The sequence below is a fragment of the Alligator mississippiensis genome, chromosome 8 (assembly GCF_030867095.1).
Source record: "Alligator mississippiensis isolate rAllMis1 chromosome 8, rAllMis1, whole genome shotgun sequence".
Lineage (NCBI taxonomy): Eukaryota > Metazoa > Chordata > Crocodylia > Alligatoridae > Alligator > Alligator mississippiensis.
The window spans coordinates 36,690,654-36,711,237 of record NC_081831.1 but is presented as its reverse complement, the minus strand read 5'-3'; the positions used below and the strand labels follow the sequence as shown (position 1 = coordinate 36,711,237).

Below are 20,584 nucleotides of genomic sequence, written 5' to 3'. Positions count from 1 at the left end.
ACACATCCCGCAACCAGTCTCCAGCCTGGCAGCCAGCACTACCCGATCACAATAAAATCTTAGGGGAGAAGAGGGCAAAATAGTTCCCTGCTAATGTGTGAAACTTGATTTTTCATTTCTACCTAGGAGAACTTTTACAATCTTTGCAATCTCCTATGCCTGATGTGCCTGAAAGCTTGCAATTTATTTATTTTTTTTGCAAATATCTATTTGATCTGATAAAAGATATCTCCCCTGCCACGAGTTTTGATTCCTTTTGCCTATAGACCAATACGGCTACAATCTGGATCCCCGGTAATGTGGCAGGCACCTTCCTGTTACAAAGAGGGGAGGCTCAGGCTGGGATTTCCCAGAAGGGTTGCAACTGAAACGTGACCAGTGTTTCCAGACTGCTCTGCTCTAGACGCCCAGATTTGCAACAACACTCCCTCAGCAGCTGATCACGATCACGTAGCACATGCGGTGCTGAGCTCTACAAAATCTGGTCAGAGGAAGTTTAGTCAGGGCCCTTCTAATATCTGACCCAAGGTATTCCAGCCCTCAAGTCCGATCACTTGAGTCGGAGCCAGCTGACCTGGTTTCCAGCTCCATTTGTTTCCCTGGATCCTGCATGGTGGGAGTGAGAACTTTGCTCCTGTTGGAGTGAGCTGAGTCAGAAAGGCTCCAGGAGAACCTGGCTGGTGCTGGTTTAACAAAATCGTTCTCCCAAGCTCCCCGTGGAACCAGGCAGGAGTGCTCCTTCCTTCCCATCCTGCTGCAGCATGGATCCAGCTTGTTAGCAACAGCAAATACCCAAGTCACTTGAGACCAGGAGCTGGAGGATTGCCATGTGGGGTGCTCCACAGTTGGTAGCTCCCACCCTTCTCTGTCCTGCTCCCCATCTTACTTCATTCTCCTGCTCATTCTTTGCTTCTCTCCAAGCCCCTGTCTTTCACCTCCCCCATTCCTTACTCACAATCCCTCCCTATTAGTTCCCTTCTGCCTTATTTTACCCATAGCTGCAAATCCCCACAGCCATTTCTTACCCTTCCTTCTCTCCCGGGTCCTCCAGTTTTTGCCTGCTCCCATCCCCTTATATTTAGTCCTCCTCCCATGTAATTCTTGCCCTCCCCAGAAGCACTTTTACTGTGCAATGTCTACATCAGTGGTTCTCAATCTTTTTTGTACCAGGACCCATTTGTAAACATTAATAGCCAGTCCTGACCCATTTCCCTTCACTCGTGACCCACTGCTCCCTGCCCCCAGACCCCAGGACCCCAGGGTGCGGGGCAGGGGGTAGGTGTTTTGGGGGGCCCAAGCAGCCCCTTGCAGGCTGGAACTCTGCCAGCCTGCTAGGGAAAAGCCACGGTTTCCTATGTTTTTCTCCTTTAAAGGAGAATCCATTTTTAAAGGTGGTTGATACATTTTTTAAGTTTGTTCACAACCCATTCATTCATATGTTCTTACAACCCACTTTTGGGACACAACCCACAGGATGAGAAACGCTGGTCTAGAGCAGTGGTTTCCAACCTTTTTCTACCACGGACCAGCAAACCGTGGACCGGAAGTGACCGCAGACTGGCAAACCGTGGGCCAGAATTGACTGCAGACCATGGACTGGCAAACTACAGACCAACTTACTGCAGACTGAAAGTCATAATGTGGACCAACAGCCAACACTTTTTATAGTGAGTATAAAAAGGGTTGGCTGCCAGTCCACAGTATGCTGGTCACTTCCGGACTTCTGGTCTGGCAGCCAACCCTTTGTGGCCTGGTACTGCTCTTTGGCGTGGCAGTTGGGAATCTCTGGTCTAGAGGACTCAGCCAGAACAGGGCCCCTTCTACTAGGTGCTGCACAAACACACGGTGCAACAGCTCCCCCACCGAAGAACTCACACTACGGATAGTCAGCAGTCCTGTGGCTCCAGTTGAGCAGCCCCACACTTCTGCTTTAGTTTCTAGCTATCTCACTTATTTCTGTAGTAGATGTAAGAAGAGTTATGGAGGATCTGAAATCTGAGATAAGCAGTGTAGGATGTGACAGTAACTGCAGTTTTGGATGCATGCAGGAGTGAAGAAGATTAAAGACATGACATGCACCAAAGTATTTTTGGGAAGAGGGGGAGACTTCTCTTGTTAATGATGTCTTAATGCCCCACTCCACAGATGAAACAAGGGGACCTCTCCAATTTCACCAGCCCTTTCCTTCACCAGCACAGGTGCATAAGGGGATGAATGATTCATGTCCCAGCCCTGCTGCTGGCCCGAGCCCACACAGAGTCAGATAACCAAAGTTCCATTCCCTTCCCCTTGCTCCTCAGATAAGGTTACTGCCAGACCTGGGGAATTCACACTTCCCAGGCAACCTGCCAGGCTATTTATAGAGCAGCCTGTGTGCTGAGAGGAAAAAGTGAGGGCTGAGCATCAGTGAGTTAGTAGGAGGGCTGCATTCCTTCATGGCACATGGCTAGGCCAACACCCACGCTTTCAATGGGTTCATTCTTTTTAAGGCTTCTGGATACAAATTTAATGTTGGCAAAAGGAACTGAGCTGGCAGCATTGGTGGCTGAAGGCTGATACTTATTCACAAAGCAGGTAACAGTAGGAATAGCTTCTAATGCTGTCTTGTTAGCTATCTTCAACACTTTTCTGGAAATATCACTCCACAGTGTGATGGAAATTCTGGTTTCATGGCCTGTCCAGTTCTTGTGGAAGCTGCCCACAAAATTACTCACTGATGCCAGTGCTAGCTTTGTGATGTGAGCTTCCATCTACTTGGCACTGGACCAAGACCCAACTAACAACCCATCTAAGTTGTTAGTTGTCATACTCTAGCATGTTCCACTCACAAATAGCCAGACCTGGATTGCAACTGGTGGCTCTGGAGAATGGGTTTCACAGATTATAAGGGCAGAAGGGACCATTGTGGTCAATTTGCATCAGGGTCATGAGATCCTAGGGGTTTGCTGTACAATTGTTGGAATTAAAAAGCTACAGGTTGGTGGCTTCACTTGAGGCACACATCATCCTATTATGGGTGGATAAGGAGCGACTTTTCCCCTGGCAAGTTCTTATGGAGGAATTCATGTTATCATCTGGTTGCCAGCTTTATAGGAGCTCTGCCCTACCACAAGCCATCAGCACAGTTGAATGTAAAATCCTCAGCATTGATCCTTACACCTTCATCACTTCAGCTAAGTGAACAATTGCATTAGTAGGGAGAAATAGCAGGCTGTTGTCTTCTGGTCTAGCTTCCAGAGCCAGGACAGTTTAAAGCATGCTACACCTGCATGTTCTAGCATGCTCATGTACAGAATGAACAGACAAAGGTGGCATTTGCATCTCCCAGCTCCACCAGGATGTCCTTGTTAGAGACCGAGTCCCTTAGCCTGTCCAACTCTCCTCCAAGTGAGGCTATCTGCTGAGGAGCTATCAGTGACATGGGATGCTGGCTAGTAACAGAGATAAGCTTGTCTGGCAGTGGGCAACTGTGAAAGTCACCCTGCTCCAAGGGAGAACAAGAGATAGAGGGACCTGTACATACAGCCTCTAACCCCAGAGCAGAACAGATGGAAGTGCCAAGAAGCTGAAATTAAATTTACCTCAGCATATCTCATGTGGCAATTTCTCTCCCATACAAAGGTTTCTTTTTTGTCTCTCAAGGACACTGAAGGGTACAGTTTCTAATTTCAAAGACTCACTGGGTTTAATAAGTCACCTGCAGGCACTATAGCTGTTCAGGGCATCTATATAGCATCTGTAGGAGCAACCTCTTGAGTCAGTGAACATTGTCCATCATCATGTGCCACTGGTACAACCCCTTGCAGGTGGTGGATACCAGACCATTGGTTAATGTTACAGCAATCACTTTGTGTCTGGGTACCAACAGTCTGGAATGCGTGCTTCCTCCTCCCCACGCTATTCAGAACAAGAGAATATCACTTTCTTCTCATTAGATTGTACAACTGACCTGGACAAACTAATCTCCTTCTCCTCCCTGTCCAACACCTGATGCTTCCAAGGAAGGCAGTTCCTGCAGACCTGAGCGCAGGGCCAGTCCAAGGGTAATTGGCGCCCTAGGTGAACTGTGTACCTCGGCGCCCCCCCACTTCCCATATAGAGGAAAATAAGAAGTCTAGAATGAACTTTGACATGTACTTATTTGAAATAAACAGTAAGACAATAAAAACAAAATATTTTTATTGAATCTTTCACACTTTTCATTAACCCTAACACAATTATACTGCAAAAACTCTAATAGAATTTATTATAATCCATGTACAATTAAAAATGCCTATATATCTCTCACATGAGTATCCAACCATAATATGCACACAAAGGCTTACCCCAGCTAGACTTACTTTAAAAAATCACATGCGTTCTTACAAGAATTAAATGTAACAATTCAGCAATCCTACTCTGACCATTTCTAGGCATAGAAATCAGAGTCACGAGCTGTAAGATGATATAGGAGTAGGGGTTCACCTTTTAGGATGATGTTGCCAGCGGTATGCTCTTGTCATAAGTCTGCTTGAGAGTTGAAAAGGTAGGAGTTGCGATTCTAGTGATCTTTCCTTTGAGATCTTTTCAGAGGTCTTTCTCCCCTTACCAAATCAAAGATTTAGACCAGGGTGGAGCCGTAGCTGGCCAGGGCTGTTAATTAAAATGTTGTTCCTGTTATTTTGTTCTACATATAATTTTGGCACCCCCCCCAAATTTTGGCACCTTAGACAGCTGCCTAGTTCACCTAATGGTTGGATCAGCCCTGCCTGAGTGCGCTCAGTTGGTTGTGCAATGCTGTGTGACTAACATTTCCTGCCTGATCCCAGCAGTTGATCAGTTTATGCCCTGAGGCACGAGAGTTAATTATACTGTTTTAGTTTATGCATATGTGAATGGTGTTAATCTCAGCAAAGAGCCTGAATGTAGTGAAACCTGTAGTTTGTAATCTTGGTCCAGTCTCAGTTTGGTACACAGCTGCCCCCCTTATTAATATTCTCAGGCTGGTCAACACTACAAAGTTTTGCTGGCAGACCTCCACTGCATGCAAAGTACCTTAGCAGTGGCAGAGCCTACCCTTCTGAGGAAAGAATTACCCCACCCCTGCTGATAAAAGTAAGGCCTCTGTCATCACCCAAAGGAAGGCACATGCAGGCATTCCTGCATCTCCAGCTACTTGCCATAGCCCCTCCAGCAGCCAGTGCCTTCCCAGAGTGCATTGCATTTGGCTGGCAGCTGCTGCAATGGAGCTACTATAAGTGCATGAATGTGAGCGTGTTTTGGTGGCTGGGTGCTGATAGCGGCTGCATGCTGGCACTTCTGGTGAGAGAGAGAGGAATGTGGACAAGTCCTTAGCAAACAATCCAAGGACTGAATGGGCCATGGACATGCACTCTTTTGCCCTTAAAGAGGCATCCTCAAAAGAAGAGTTGAGGAATATTTTATTATGTCCAACATCACTCTGGATCGGGGTGCCAGTCTGCAGGTCTGACATTAAACACTGTTCATTGGCACACAACTCGCCTGGTAAAAAGCTTGACTGACTGCAAATAAAACCCCTTTCTCCTCTATTAAGTTTACTGTAATAAGTGCATTAATTCCTAGCATAGAAAGTACACTGGTCATTGGAAACCTTTAAATGATCCTTGAATCCCCATAGAAAAACAGTTCCTTTTAATGAGCAACTTAGACTCTATTCTATTAGGAGGTTCCAGTGATTTGAGTTTAACTTGGTGGTTTACGATGTTACCAGAAGCTCCTTGATGGAATAATGGCTTCTATGTTTTATGGCATCCCATTCTGTCATTCTCCATGTGCTTCAAAGGGCACGAGCAGCAGGGCTGTGCCTGCAATATGCTGCTTGCCAGCTAATAGAAGACATGTTCCTTTTCAGGCAGGGAGTAGCTACAAGCCCCTACCTCTCCCTCCTCAATCAAATCAGGATCCTCTGAAAGAAGGTGGGGATAGTTTGGGTGGTTGCATTTCGACAGAGCCATACAATCAATCTCTGGGCTAGACGAGTGAATAGTCAAGGGAGAAAGATCAACCGGGTTAGATGACAGTGCACAAAATCCCAAGCTCAGAGGGATGGGGTTCATTGCTGGATTCTTTATTGGGGAAAGGTTTGTTGAATCCATCTGAGACCCCATATTGCTTCTTATCCAACCTCTGTGAGGAACACCTTCCAGACCACAGCATCTAGGAATGCTGGGAATATGGGGAGTGCAGGAAGGGAGAAACAGAAGGTTGGACATGCACAGCGCCATCTCCATCTACAGGGTACTTTTCCAGCAAGCGTCTTTCTTTATCCAGGCCAGGCATTGTGATTCATACTGCACTCTTCTGTCCTGATTAGGATTTACATTGTGCCTGTTGCCCTGACAGGGTGTAAAGTAGTGGTATACTTCACACTATGTGGCAATTTTATCTCTAAGCCTGATCTTGTGATTAAGGTACTGGGCTGGGATTCAGGAGCCCTCAGTTCAGCTCCTGACTCTGCCACATATTAGATGATGTGCCCAGGATCACCCAATCTGTCCCCCAGTTTATCCTCTCTGTAAACACCTCCTCTGTCTCTTACTCTACATATGTGTTTGATATAGGAGGGTGCTGATCTTGGCTGATGTCTTTAGGCATTACTATAAGGGAAAGTTAATAAACAAAATGACCTGGATGGATGACAAGGGTTGGCATCATTTTCTCAGTGAGATGTCAAAACAAGGATTGAAACTCAATAGCACTTCCTTTAGAAGTAGAAGTTTTATACTTGGGGGTTGGGGAGTGTGTGTGAGAGAGGTGGCGGGGAGTGGGGTGGCGACAGGGATGGGGACAGGACACTTCAGTTTGAGATGCAGTGCTTTGCTTGCTGGTGTGTTCCATTGCTATTTGTATTAGACACAGCAATCCTTTTAACCCAGACCCTTGTAATGCAGTTACTAGTTGTGCGATTGATGCATTTATGCATCATTTCATTTACTTTTTTTCTGATAAACTAGTTTACAGTGTATCCATGAGTCCAGTTCCCCAACGCATGCTCAAATACCACCACAAACTGATCAGGTGCATGCCAGTGGATTTCTCCTGGAGGAAAGGACTTACCTGGCCTCTTTAGTTCTAGGAAAGTTAATGTGTTTCCATTCTGAGAAACAAGAAAGAGAGAAAAAAAAGCCTAGCTATGTAGTTTATCCTGAAGAGAAGAAGAATTGTAGAGTAATGGTCAGTGTAGAAAAGTCTGATTGGGCACTTCTCTTCACCTCCCTAATATAAGAAAAAGGGAGCACTCAGTACAGTTGAACGATTCCAAGGTTAAAACCAATGGAAGGGAATTGCATTTTCACCTGCATCCAACATTAGCAGTTAGCTGTGGAACTGGCTCCCACAAGATATCACCAAGGTCAAGAACCAAACAGGATTGTAACCCCCCTCCCAAAAAAAACCCCCCAAAAAATCAAAAACAAACAAACAACAACAAACATTTATGAGCAACAAGGACATTCCTAGCTACAACAGGGAGTATTAGACTTGAACATGCATAGTTTAGGAAGGCTTTGTTCTCAGACTCATGTCTGTAGTGATCACTGGTTTCAGTAAACATAGCCATACATGAATGAGAACAATGTGGAGCAGTACATATCTGGAGAACCTTGGTGTCTCTCTCACTAACTGACTCTTAACTGGCTGCTCCTTGAGGGACCATCTCCCATTTCCCAACTTTCTCAGTCTTCTCTTAGGTAGCATCTACAAATTATAACCTATCATTACAGTGTCCTAACCATGATTAGACCAACTCATGCTGCATGCTAACCCCAGTGTCTTCTGCCATAAGAGAAGTGAGTCCTGACTTCAGGAAAATATACAATTACCATGTATTGAAATGGGTGGTTTTCCTGTCAAATTTTACCAAAATCTAGGGTATCTGCTAACAGTGTTAGTAGCAGGTCATGAATGTTGGATTCTTTCTATACTGTTCCCCATGAAGCTAGCATCCTTGCAGAAAACCAACACAGGTCTCAGATACACATTATATGATATATTGGGAGCAAGAAAGGAAAAGGAAAACAGGGCAAAAAGGTGATTTGTGGCCTTCCCCAGGGGAAGATTAATCCAGGAGGATGGAGCAAGTGCTGTCTCAGCACCTCTTCAAGCTCAGTGAGCTATGAACAGGCTAACCAATGTCACTGTGAAATTGAGAGGGCATCATTCTGTGCAGAAATCCCAGCTCAGGACATTATCTTTAGTGCTGATTGATCTGCTTTGTCCAGCAGGAGCCTGAATACAAAATTTGAGAACAAGCTGCAGCAAGGGAGTTTGTAGCATTGAAAAGGATGAATCAGATTCACTCAGATGGGGCTCTAGTTCACTCTCCCAAATCCTTCTCTAATCGTGCTTCGTTTGAACAGTGTCCTGAAAGTTCAGTCTGCTTTACCCAAAAAAGCCTCCCAATCTGCTTCAAAGTTGTATGATGTCATCACTAGTCTTATATTATTTGGTGATTCTCAGTTCATGGAATCAACCAATTACCTACATTCTTATATAAAACAAGGACCCTTTCCCCAAAAGAGACCGCTGCTGAAAATTGAAGTGTCCATTATAAGTGAGGAAATACAGCAACAGTAGCCTCTTCTGCTTAAGCTTTGCCCAGTGAAAATTACAGTAAATCTGAAAAAATCCACAGGCAGCAAAACAGTGAGCAGGTTTGGCTCTCTAGGTGCTACTATGAAGCTACTCACTACAAGGAAAGCTGTTTTTTCCTTCATTATGCCTTTCAAAAACAAGATGAATGTCTTATTCCAGGATGTGCTTTACGCGAGAAAATACGGTGTGTGAATTCTGCTCTCTTTGGTTTTCAGACAGAAGGATTTCTAACTCTCTTGTGTGCACTGAAAACACAAACCCTAAGGAATCAAAGCCAGAAGACAAACTAAAAGTGCCCAGCCAGTATTTATTTGTAATAACCTTGTGTGTTTTTAAGTCACTCTCATGATTTCTGATTATTTGGAGAGGGAAGGCTGACAGTAGGTTAAGTGGACAATTGAATGCCACCCCTTAGGTAGCTCACAGAACTGCTGAGACATGTATGTTTATGCCCTATTTCTTTCTGCAGCGCAAACTCTCACTGCTTCTGGTTTGGTTGCAAGTCTTTGGGACTTTGATCGGTGAGCAGAGTGGAGTTGACAGAGGCTGGACAGTAACAATAAGAACAGGAGGCAATCAGACACAATTGCGATTTCTCTGGCAGGCAGCCACTGCACCTCAGGCTGTGGTCTTTGTCCTTCCAGGCACAGACAGATTCAGTGCGAGCTTGTGTTATTTTAGGCAGGCTGAAAACTGAGCACTCAGAACTGGATCCCAGCATTCTCCTTTTTGTTGTTGGCTAATTGCACTGCTGTATGTACTGATCTGGTTGAAGATGTAGATCACAACCCTCTCCTAAGATATTAGAATCTGGAGGACCCTCCACCCCAGTACAGCTGCATTTCATTGCAGAGAACTTTTAGACCCAAGCAACTGGAGTGACTCTTTGAGATGCATTTATACAGAAACCTTAAAGATATCAGTGTGGATCACCATGACTGACTAAAAATCTGTGCTAACGTGGAGCCCAAACACTTTCTCTTTACACAGTAAGGACAAGCCACCTAGGTCTTTACTCGCAGCTAGGAGCCAGAAACTCCTAGTTCATTATTTTTAGACCGAGGAGGAAGATAATTCAAGAACACAATCAAACAGAGTTTCCATTTTGTTTGTCAAGTCTCCATCCTGTCCCCAGGCCCCGTTGTATAACACATGACTCACACCTACCCCTCCTATGTAACCTGGTTCCTGAATGAATGGGAATGAATGAGGGTGCTTGAGAGACAACGGCAGTAGGTCTGAAAATAGCTCCCTCTGAATGACCAAACCATCAACACCAATATCTGGACCAACAACCCAGCCCTTGGAACCACCCTCAGCATTCAAACAACAAAAGACGAGGCAACCCACCATTGTGCCAGACTGTACATGCTTAGTAAGAACATCTGGAGCCCTCTGGGCAGGACTGACATTGCCTGGACAGGCCCTCCCATAGGAGATCAGAGGTAGTCTGCCCCATAAAAAGGGGTAGTGAAGACTGACTCTTTGGGATGCCCTCTCCATCTGGACCAGCACCATGACGCACCACCTATCCACCCAGAGGCCCTGCCAGCGACCCCCCTCTGGACAACACCTACCAGACAAGGACCCCTTTCCAGCCTGGATAGGTAGCTATCACCTTCTACACCCTCTTCAGCCAAGGACTTGGACTCTGCTTCTCTTCCCCACCTGGACTCCAACTCTTCTATTGAGTCGCTTTCTCCTGCTGCCATTGTGAGTGCTTGTGTGTGTATGGGAACCAATAACTTCATGGGGCTGTGTAGTGTGTTCTGTTTAATAAACCCGTTATTTTGAAACCCCGAGTTGGGTTTTTGTCTGTTTGCTGTTTCCTCCTTGCCACCACTTATCTGCCCCCCACAATCTCTAAGATGTCAGCCTGTTTCCAGCCCCAAGCTCCCAGGTTTCTGCCTCTCTCTCTCTTTCCTGCTGTCTCCTCCTTGCCACTACTTATCTGCCCCCCCAGTATCTCAGCTGTCTGCCTCAGTTTCCAGCCCCAATCTACCTTAAGAAATCCCAAGCCTCAGTTCCTGAGCTAGCTTCTCTCTAGTTCACCGGTTCTAATCTCAGTTCTGGCAACTTTCCCTCCCTACACTTTAACTCTCTCTCTCTCCTTAACCTTCCCCCAAGTATGTCAGATACCCCAAGCACACACATACATACCGTGCCATCCAAGTTAGGAACTTACCTACGTGTAGGTGGGTTGTATGCGTGTGAACTGGTGAGTGTGTGCGTATTTATGTCATTGTGTGTATGATATATGAATTAGTGATCTGTGTATGTATACTGAGTGTACGGGTATGGACAATTGATTTTTGTCTAACTTTTGGGATGTATCGTGTATGTGCTTGAATTGGTGATAGGTATGCATGTGCCTAGGCTAGTTTGGATGTGTATGTGGCTGAGTTGGTAGTGTGTGTGTGTGCGTGCATGCATCCAATTGATTTGCATTTGTATATGTGCAATTGTGTCACACCCTCCTGTCTAACAGCACAATACTGAGAGTTGGCCTGACCCCACAGGGCAAGAGCAGGATGCTGATTTTTGCTTCTTTCTTCTTAAGTTGTGAAGTTTTCATAAACATCTAATTATGATATCTTCTATGTTTCAGGGATATTGGTTGTAGCCGTGTTAGTCTACAGCAGGGGTCAGCAATGTTTTTGGACAGAGTGCCTAAAACACCCGCAAACTTGGCTTATAAGATGTTGGCGTGCTGGGGTGGATGGTAGGGAAACAGCAAAGAGCCTGATCCTTGTTGTGGCAGTGCAGCCCCAGCCCCTTCCCTGCCTTCCACCTCAAGGTGTGCGTGCCAAGCAAAATGCCTTTGCATGCCACATTCTGGCACTCGTGCCAGGGGTTGCCTACCCCTGGTCTAAAGGCTTAACAGCAAGATGCACATACCTACTGGAAGGCCTCCAGCTTCACGACTCATGTGTCTGTGTCTGGAGGAAGAAGACAAAAGGAGAAGATTAAATCAGAAAATACAATAGATTCACATCTATGGCAACAATTTTCAGTTCACCTGTGGTTTTGGTGCCAGGTATACAGGAAGAAAAAAAAGGGTGGGGGGTCGCATCAGCTAATCAGAAGGCAACCACTGCTATGCCTTTAAATGGGTTTAAGAACAATCCAAAGAGATATTATTACTATTAGGTTAGGGGCAGACATTTAAAAAGCCTGAGCCTGAACTGATTCAATCTTTGCAGGTTAGTCTAACCTGGCTAAGCTGTTTGTAACTGCACAGGCATCTCAGACAGGTACAGCCTTCCCAACTTCCTCCTACTGAGATATTTAGGAGGCAGAGCTGGGAAGGCTGTACCTGTTTCAGGCCCTGACTCTAGCCTTAAAGGATGGCAGGGCTATGAATATATTGTGGCATCCTATAAAAGAGCTGATGAAAAAGTTTGGTGGGGAGGGAGAAGACGGGAAGCAGGGGAGAGACAGCTAGTTCAGAAGGAGTGAGAAAGAGATGCTTATTGTAGGTACAATCATCGTGGTGTGTGTGTGAGGAAGCTTCTTTATACATGTCTCTATGTGCGCTGGCATTAATGGCTGCTCTTATACTTCTTGTTTCAAGTGGAGAAAGACAGTGGTTTCATAAAAATGAGCTCTTTTCCTTAGCTCTAGCAGCTCCCTGATGAGTTTTAAAAATAGGCTACCTTGGAAACTAGCTCCGTCCAATAATGAATGTATCTAATAATCCAGCTGCAAACATATTTCAGGTTTTTCCCAGATCTTGTTGGAACCCTCACAGTGACAAAAAAAACCAGGCTTTGCACTGTATTGTAAAAGTCAATAAATGAGGAGCATTTCAGACTGCTCTCCCTGCCAGCTGCCCTCTCCCTGCTATAGCAGCAGGTGCACTAATAAATCACCCTTCTCCCAAGAAACTGTGTTAGATTACCACATTCTTAGTGCAGCACTGACCTGTGAGAGGCCTGCAGTCAAAGAACAGCTCCCTTCAATGAGCAAAGGGTCCAGCCGCTTGGCAGAACTGCCCCACGTGTAAGTGCAAGATCAGCTATTTGATGAGAAGGGTTCAGGGGAAGGTGTGCAGGCTATAAGAGTTCTCTGAGAGAGAGAGTTTGCAGGAGAGTTCAGACTGAAGACATCTTTGGCTCAATTATGTTGAGAGTACTGTATCTGTCAGGGTTTGGAGCTTTGTGTCTTTGTTTAAAAGCACTACCGGTGAGCCAACAAGGGATGTCTGCACCTGCCCCAGAGGAAAGGATTGGGGTCTCTGATTTTTCTCTGCATGTGTTCTTAATACCCACCCCAGTTCCAGCTGCCCCATTAGCTAGCACCTCCTCAGGCCTCAGAGGACTAGGCATCTTCCACCCCTCAGAACTTCTCCTTTGCTTCTGGTTTTAAGCAGAATCTAAGTCACTGGCACTCAAACTGTGGCTCCTGAGTCACAAATGACTACTTCAATTTATCACTTGTGCTCTTTGCAGAAAACACTATAGCCAAGGGGTTTGGTTTTGTTTTTCTCCCCAACATGCGCTGGGTCTCTTTCCAACAACTGTAGATAATGCATCATATGCATCATCTATATCAGAGGTTCTCAAACTGTGGTCTGCGGATCACCACCGGTCTGTGAGCTCCATTCAAGTGGTTCTCAGAAAGGTGACCCAAGGCTAAAGTTGACAAGCATTACACCTGACTTCCCAGAACTTTCCTCAAAAAAACAGGCACATCCATTGCATTAGAAAGGTAAGACTACTGATATTAAAATATGAATTGTGTGCTTTGATTTGTAGAACAAACAAAAGTTTAAGTGGTCTGCCGAGACCCTCAGCAATTTTCAAATGGTCCATGAAAAAAAAGTTTGAGAACCACTGATCTATATCTATCAGTTGTGGTGGAAGTACTGTATTTCTCAATAGGGCACTTTAAGTTGGAGTGTGCTTGGAACAACTCACCAAGGGCTGCACATGTTGTAGCTCTTTGGTTGATGCCGACTGCTCAGGCAGCCCATCAGCCAGTCAGAATGAGCACTAACTTAGGCTGCATTTCATCTATTCACAAGCCTTTAGTTTAGACTGCTTCATACTGGAATACAGAAACACAACCCCCTCTGCTATTGCAGAGTGCAACAAGACACATTTATGCCAGCATAAAGGTGGAACAGACAGACAACATCCCACTCTGCAGCAATGTAAGTTACCCTCCTGCAGGACACAGTTATCCAGGAGAAAGTCAGAAGTACCCATATGTAGGTCAGTAACACCAGGGTTACACCCTGGCACTAGTCAAGTTCACCCCAGGGCAACCCTTTGCCCAAAGTAAGAGGTAACCAGCTTTACCAGTGATCATTGTTCCCTGCCACCTAGTGGCAAGGGATTGTAATAGAGCCTGTTGCACACAACAGTTACTGTCTATTTTTATTCTCTACCAAGATACTCAACTCAAGACCAAAAGGAAAATCAGAGAAAAATATGCAGAAGGTGACAAGTCACCTCTGACAGGGCTGGTGGGGAGAGGATGGGAAAGAATTTCATATCAGTTATCACCCACGGATACATCTTACTGCTTCTCGTCTAAACACTTTTTGAATTACAATTAACAGAGAGTGGCAGCTGAATTGGGAGACTTGTTCACAAACTGATGCTTTAAGAATAAATTGTAGCCACTTTGGCCCTTAGAGCAGATCTTCAAACCAGCCTCTTCTCCAGCCTGGTTTGTCAACTTGCTATCTGGTGGCAGCACGAGGCAGACACGTGTGCTGATTGCTGTGGAAAGTGCTTTCTTGGTAGGCAAAGACCCAGTTCTCTCTTACCTCTCTGTAACAGCCTCTGGGACTGTGAGAGATCTGAGTACTCAAAAGCCATAGAAGCTGCAATCAATATAATCACCAGCCCACTACAAGGGGTGTTGCTCCACTCACAGACATACACCTAGAGGACAGACTGATCATAGCAGCAACAGAGAAGAAAACTGCGAGCAACATCATCAGCCAGATCACTAGAACCACCACTCTGGCTGCTGTTGCCAAAGCAGAAACATTTGTCCCCAGTGACACAGGCTAAGAAACTGGCAGAAGGAATGGCTGCAATCAAACCAAGGCTGGATGAGAATGTGCTGCAGAGCTGGCATGGACTGGCTGTGAAAGCCATGGCTAACCAGCCAGCAGCTGCTCAGATGCTTGTGAGAAATGACCTGAGAGTTCCAGTCTACTTCTGAATGCTTGGTTGTCCTTGTCCCACTGACAGCGCAAGCAGAGAAGTTGCTGATGTCATGGGCCCAGAGACTGAAACGCTTGTCATCTTTGGCTCAGTGTCAGATGCCTAGGGCCAAGTGGTAGAAGTGGGAAACAGCTGCTATTCTTCAGAGGAAGTCAGAGCTGACCCACCAGGACTGCTGAGCCAGCCCCCATCCTTACTGCATTCACCTATGAGGCCCTTCAAGAATCCAAGACCTGAGTTTCAGAAGTGCTGAGTGTGTCCAAGTCCAGTGGCTGGCAGTAGAAGCAACAGGTGCTCAGTGCTTCTGCCAATAAAGCTCCTTATTCCATGCCATCCACAGGGCCCCTGTTTCCAATCTACTTTCTGATTTGGAGACTAGATAGAAATGAGCTGTATTTCAAACATAAAAGAAAGGATCAGTTGTACATGTTGCTGATTACCTAAAAGTCTTTAATGACAAAAGGAGGGTTAAATGTACAGGAACAAGGAGACTCGTGAATCAGCCTCCTGCAGACAAGTGTTACTAACCCCCAGGAGCAGCACACTTGCTAGCAGCTCCCTGTGACCACATCACAGTGGACTTCTTGGCTGGATCAGAGGTCAGGACCCCCTGCTGCAATGGAACGTGAGACAGGACAAAGACACTTTTCACAGATGAATAGCAGGGAGATTCTCTCTTCCTCTCCACAGAGGGAATTTGACATCTGGCCTTCCCCTGGGTGCTCTATATGCTTCACCATCCTTATTTACTGTTCTGGGGAAGGGAATAGTTAGGGCTTTACAACTGCTCTCAGCTGCTGCAGAAGATACTAACACCTCCCCCCACTCCTTGCCTAGAAAAACATCCAAGAGGTCCCTTCATTCCCCCTTTATAAGAGAACAAAGCCCCAGCTTTAAATTTTCTGATGCTCCAAACAGTTCTTATCCATGGGTGAATTTTAGCATAAACCCCACCAACACCTTTATTGTGTTATCTCCACCATTCATTCCTTCTTCCCCTACGCTTATGTTGACAGCCACTGATGTATGTACCATGTAAGGGGTTGGAAACTTTCTGCAGTTTTATACTGTGCACCTCAGCAGGGGCTGCTATGGAAGCTGTACTCTCCACAGCAAATATAAAAACCTTGCATGATGACAATTATTAACAGTTGCAGTGTGAACCCTTTTAATCCCCTTTTGATTTTCCTAGGGTCAAACCGTACTATTCTGCTTCTTGTAAAACTGGGCAATTATCCCTTAAGTGCACGCTGGGGCTGTGCCAGGCCATGAAATGCTGGAGCTGACCATTCCAAAGAAAGGTGGCAGCAGGGAGGGAAGGGGCTGCGTATCCTGTTTGCAATAGCCAGCAATCAACCCCCTTCTTGCCCCACAGCAACACGCAGAGAAATGACTAGAGCTCTGCAAGAAGCAAAATGTCCATCCAGTCAAAATTTTTGCCCTTCCAATAACGTACCTGTTCCACAGCAGACCAAAATCAGAAATGCAAAAGTTTCCATAGCAAACAGCCAAGAAGTAGGGAAAGTATCCGAGTGGCCCAGGGACTCAGCTTCCTGGTTCCCTGGCTAGCTGACCAGCCAGGCTTTCTGTCAAGTAGATGGGGCAGCTGGGGTGAAATCAGCACCTAACAGGGATGGCAGCAGCTCATGGAACCAACTAGGGAAGGGGTGGGAGACAGGGCACAGCTTGGAACCTGGTGAATAGACTGTCCAGCCACTTGCTATGGCTTATTTTCAACAGTTTGGCAAATTCAGCACATTCCTATAAATTTGGATTCCATTGACCAGCATTTTCCAATGGAAACCCTTGGCAAAACAAAATGGAAACCCTTGGAAAAATGACTGCTCAGCTCTAGAAATAATGGAGTAAGGAAGGCAGCTGGTAAGAGCAGACATTAGGAAGATCCCACTGTTTCCACAGGGATAAATGTTCCCTTGCCTACTTGTGGTCTGCAGAGGTCTCGTAGGCAAAAAGTTGCTGTCAGGCACCTTTGGCTCCATTTTCCTCCTGCAGTGTGCACTTGTAGTCTGTTCTCCTGAGAGCTCAGCAGCCCACTGCTGTGCACCTTCTGCTGTTGGGCAGATTCTAGCAGCTGAAGAAGCAGCCATAGACAAAGCAGCTCAGACTGCAAATTACCTCTGCTTAAAAGGACCTGAAATCAGCAGGCTGATTAACTTTCCAATACTGAGCAAGAAAATGTGGTAAACTGCTGCCCTACATGAAATGTCTGAGAGCTAGGGCTCAGCCTGGGAGATTTAGGCCTTTTGTAGAGGATTAAGAGCTCTGATTCTGACTTGCTGAGGAGATGAGAACAAACCATCATCTCCTGGAATATGGGTATTCTGTCAGCTTCAGAACAAGGGCTAAGATAAATGGAAAGGTCTCCTGAAAACTTGAAAAGGCTTTTATACTTCTAATAGATGAAACCATGAAAAGCTTCACAAGGAGGTAGGAAGGAGGGGAGTCCCAATTGTTACATGAAAGATTCAGATAGTGTCTGTGGCAGATTATGATTGGAGACTTAGCACACTGGTGACAGAATACCCAATGAAGGGAAAGGTCAGTAACAGGGGAAAGAGCAAAGAGATTTTTACTTCAACTGTTTAATCTGTTAAGTGAAGTTGGTGTGTAATTGTAGGGGTGATAGTCCAAGCAGCATGTGAGAAGCAAGGATGTTTTTGGTGATACCATATTGAACAACTGTATAGCATTTGTTTCAATAAAAGATCATCACACACAAGCACCCCCACCCATCTTTTGCTTCTTGTAACCTTAACAAGGCAGGTCTTCAGCTAATGTAACTCTATTGGCTTGCACCAATTTACAGTAAAGATTTGGCCCTATCTTTATTTTCTAATCACCAATTTAGGTTCTTTGACATTTCAGATAAAGGAAGCCTGAAGTTAACATCAATAAGAACAGGCCTGAATAACATGACATAAAGCTTGTCCCCCTCTTACTTGTTCAACTCCCCCTCACACTCATTGTCAGACTGAAAACAGGAATTTCAGCTCCATCAGATGAAGCACTCACAATATATTTCCCATCTGAGACCTCCCAGCAAGAGTAGTCCAGACTGAACTTAAGGTTTTAAATATTTTTGCAGTAAAAGGAAAAGCAAGTGAGCTTCTCTTCTCTTCATTTCCAAACCTTTGTGGGTTTTACTATACCAATAAAAAGGCCTGAGCTCAATTAAAAAGCCCTTCGTAACTCCCTGTTTGTAAAGCAGCCACCCACAGATAAGATCCCACACAAGTGCTGGTACTTCAACATGTGGACAGCCATTAAATTAGTGGCAGACTACCAAAAGCTACATTTCACTATCCCACTCCCATATTATGGTTTTAAGTGATTGATTTACTCAAGAATAATGGAGCAGCATGGTAGGTATTTAGCCTAGATAATGAGGTCTGGATTCAGCAAGATATTTGAGCACACAAGCAGTCCCACTGACAAGCATTCACTGTTCTTGCCAGTCCTAAAACAATATAAAAGCTCCATCCCTTCCCTCAGACTAAACTGAAGGTACAGGAAATAGGTGGTTAACGAGGATTATTTATACCTCAGTATACTCACAAAGCTGCATTGTGATTTATAACTTGTACATTATAAATGTGCAGTTATTAGTTCCCAGTCTTGAGAGCTCTTGGCTCTGGGAGACAGACTCCAAACCTGTTTCAGGGTCAATTAATTTCCCTCCAATATGAAGCTTAGCATTTCAGAGCTGCGTCTCCTCATGCAAGCAGTTGTTTTCAAAGCAGTTTCTGTCAATTCCAAATGATTTCTAATCAGCAATGTTTGTGCAGGCAAGCAGAGTACAAGCAGAATTTTGGCTGGCAGACGAGACTTGCGTTAATAAAGCATCCTGTACTTCACACTCACCTAGTGCGCAGATTTCTCTGCAAAACTGACTTCATGCATAATTGATCTTGTGTTTATCAAGCTGCAAAATGTTGTCTGCTTTTTAAAATTTTCTCAGGATTCTCCACCACTCTGTGCTATGGGCTGCATTAAACTCCAAAAACTCCTATCTTTGTCTTTGTACTAGTTACTGTAGTAATGAACACATTATAAAGTTAAAAAGCAAAAAAGCAATGTGGGTATTATCCCTAGTCAGGGATATTCTTGAACATAAAAAAGAAAATTCACATATTAAGTTAACTGCAAAAGAAATTGAGGCCAAAAAGTCACCGAATCCAAACTGTTTTTTAAACAGGCAATTGTGTGCTCAAATTGGAATGGCCCCTACCCCCATAGACACCCCGTCCCACTGGGGAAATACTCCAAAAATGATTGCACTAAACCATGTCTGAAACTGGTGAAAGCCAGAGCAAAGCTGTCCAATGAGCTGCCTGCCCAGGGTTAATCTGTGGACCCTAGGCTCCTACTTAGCCAGTGCTATGGTTTCCTGGCTCCCTCTCCCTCCTCCTTCCCCCCCGCAATGGGTAGTGTTCTACAGCACAGCCCAGGGTGCCAGGAGACTGCAGCCCCTGAGACGCATGCTTGACATGGTGCAGCAGGTAAGCCTGGACAAGTTGCTGAGGGTGAAGAAAGAGTGCCCGGTCCTCGATGCAGCTGGGTGGGAGGGGAGGATCCTGCATAGCATATGGAAGGAGCAGTAGCCTATGGTGGTAGGGCCTGCAGGGCATGCAGCCCCCTGGGCAGCCCTGGCGTAGAGTTAGCTTCAGCTAAGTTTCTCTCTCCCCCAGGCATGAACTATGTTTTTCATATTAATGTGGTACTTGTACCTTAAATCCAGCCTAAATCACAACTCTCACTTAGAGTCACCTTCAAAGAATCAGTTTCAAACCACATTATGTTTCCCACTATGTCAGTAGCCTACTGTCACTAGAGCTCTGTTCAAGACATTAGCCTCACCAATGACAACCTTTTAACTTTAAAAACACCTCTAAGTACAGCCGAGCAGGGATTTTTTGCTAGAATGTGTATTAGAGAAAACCAAACTGTTCTTGAGAAAGAGATCAGTTGCAATTAATTTATTTTGGAAAAAAGGTTTCAGAAAACCCATTGAACTGGGATGCTTAGACGTTTTGCAACAGGAAGTAGAATCATCTGGAAGGAAACTACTTTTGTGCAAAGTTTCAACTAATTGCAAGTGAAAAGAAAGGAAGCAGCAGTCAAAACAGGGTTTGAAAATGTGGGTGTTTTGACTGACTAGATCTGAAGTCTTTATTCAGATCTTCATTTTGGGATACAAAAATCTTGCAAAAGCTCAAAAAACTCACAGGACAAAATATGTTTCCTCCCTAGCTGTATCTCAAACCTTCCACTTCTTAAAATGACAGCAGCTGTAACTAGCGCCTAGTCTGAACCAGCAATGTAACTTACAAGCCCCAGAGTTCCCTGCAGCTCAGGCTGGGCCAGGGCAATTACTTTGGGTGGAGGGCAGTTTACCAAGTTTTGGCAAACTGTCAAGGGCTGCATGGGTAGCCCTGTCCCTTGACAGGTGTCTGCCCCCTACACCCTGACCTTTGCCACCAGAAGTCCCTCCCCTTATCCCCAGAATTACTCCTTTCAGCAAGGGGTTTTGCCATCTTGGAACCCAGAAAATACCAAATTATATTCTAAAAAGCAAACATCTACAGCATTAATTTGATTTCAAACAATACTTTTGTCATGGTTTACATGTGCTTGTGTAGTGTACATACAGGTGATTGCACAATAGCTTAAAATGAAGTCTTACTTCATTAGTATGTTGTGGGGGGATATATAGATTTGATGTGGTCCGAGGGAGCATGTGGGGGGTGTATACGTGGGGTGTGGGTGGG

At 45.2% G+C, this 20,584-nt stretch overlaps 1 long non-coding RNA gene across 1 annotated transcript in view; it reads left to right on the top strand.

Moving 5' to 3' along the window:
- LOC109281794 (uncharacterized) overlaps positions 1-20,584 on the top strand; it is a 49,684-nt gene that overhangs the window by 28,153 nt on the left and 947 nt on the right. The gene's annotated exons all lie outside the window — the stretch shown is intronic.